This window comes from Corvus brachyrhynchos, unplaced genomic scaffold (genome assembly GCF_000691975.1).
Source record: "Corvus brachyrhynchos isolate BGI_N302 unplaced genomic scaffold, ASM69197v1 scaffold633, whole genome shotgun sequence".
Taxonomy (NCBI): Eukaryota; Metazoa; Chordata; class Aves; order Passeriformes; family Corvidae; genus Corvus; species Corvus brachyrhynchos.
The window spans coordinates 689779-691688 of NW_008237435.1; positions in this window are offsets into that span (position 1 = coordinate 689779).

Here is a 1910-nt window from a genome sequence, read left to right on the forward strand (position 1 = left end):
CCAGGGAGACATCTGCTTCCCATTAGCTAGCCTATAGCTGGAATTATTTAAGCACAGAATGGTCCAGCCACTCACACAGCAGTGCTAAGGGCATAACACTGAGGCCATGACGAAAGCGAGCAGAGAAGCAGCAGCAGCCAGCAATTGTATACTGGGGACAGCGTATGGGAGCTACACAATGTCGCGCTGACCCCCAGCAGGGCTGGGCGACCTGGGGCAGCCTGTAAAATGAGACCCTTAAAAGTGTAATTACAGTATTTTGTGACATCTTAAAGGAGCTACGAGACAGAAATACAACAGGTTTAATATTACACCAAAACTTAGGAGTGCTCAAAAGTTTCAGTAGCTCTGTTAGAGGAGCAATATGGGATTTAAGTATTAAGGAGGTGCAGTCCAGTAGTTGGAGCGCAGGGCTGGAAGCCAACACTCACGCTCTCCTTTTGGCTCTGCGACTCACTTGATGTGTGGCCTAACCCAAACCATTTAATCTCTGTGTGCAATCTCTACAACAGTATAATAGTCTTCTACAGGCATGTCGTAAGAATCAAATGACTAGTGCTTGATAGTGTACTTTGTGATGAAAGGTGTTAAGTATAAGTTGTCGTAATTAGTTATATTACTATATGTATACCCAGCCTGTCCAAAACTGCTACTTAAGCTGCAGGTATTCCTTTGCATGATTATACAAGAAAGTTGAACACATAATTTGTCCTTGCAAGACTAGATGTTGGATGATTCGTTTCATTCAATTTTCTTTCTTCTGAAATGAAGTTCTTATTTGTTCGTGTTAATTTCAGGAACTGTCTTCCCATTGTTTGAATACAATAAGAATTCTCAGCTCCTTTGAATTGCCGCAGGTCCTTTGATTTCATCTAAGCTGCAGTAAGTCATCAAAGGGAACACACCAACTTAACATGTCAGGAAGTTCAGAGGGCAGATTTTACTAGTTAGTCACATTTTCGATTGCTATAATTATTTCCTCATACTCACGGCAGTACTTGGAGTCTCTTGTGATACAGGGCACTATACAGAACAGCAAGGATATACAAGCAAATGTGAAATAGTCATAGTTTTCACATCTGTAAAACTGAGCTGTACTTTCCTACAAACAGACCAGTTATGAGAAAATTCTTTTATTTCCCTTACCATCTGTAATTATTTGATTCCATGTCAACAGGCAGTCAGTGCAACTACTCACCTAAATGTAAAAAACAAAAGGTTCTGAGCAATGCTAATAAGCTTTATTGGAAAAAGTATATTGTGAATGTGAAAGGCCTTAGAGCATGAGAGTGTCTCAACCCAAGTGTGTTGTACTGGTCAGTTGTCAAGGAGTTGCAAATAGTGAGAGTGATAGTTACTCTCAGGCTTGACAAGTAAGCTAACAAAGAAAATCACATGCGCGTGTGCATTCAGTTTTCTTCTGAAAGAGTCAATCACCAGATAATGCAATGAAATTTAGCAAGCAAGACCAGTGAAGCCACACTAAAGTTCTCATGAAGGTCTGTGCCAAGGAGAGGAATGTCTAAAATGAAGAGAATGAAGAAAAAACACATCAAAGACATCAGCAGGGAGAAAAATAAGAAGTGGATGGAACCATCTGCAACATACACAAAAAGAACTATTTCCTGACTCTTCAGCCATCTCAGAAAAGACAAAGAAAACAATTAGACCTGTGATAAAAGACCATTATGGGCCAGAGACAAAGCATTAGTGAGACTTTGAATGAGTCAAAATATCTGTAAACCTAATTAAGACAGAATGAGCCAGCCGAGATGGCCACAACATGGTTACTGAGCAGCCTGGAAAAAAATAAAGGGCAATAATTCTTGTACTTAATGTCGGCAAATGTTACCAGTGAGAAAAGTTATATAATCAAGAATGAGAAGGATTGCAGAAGAAACTAAGAAAGA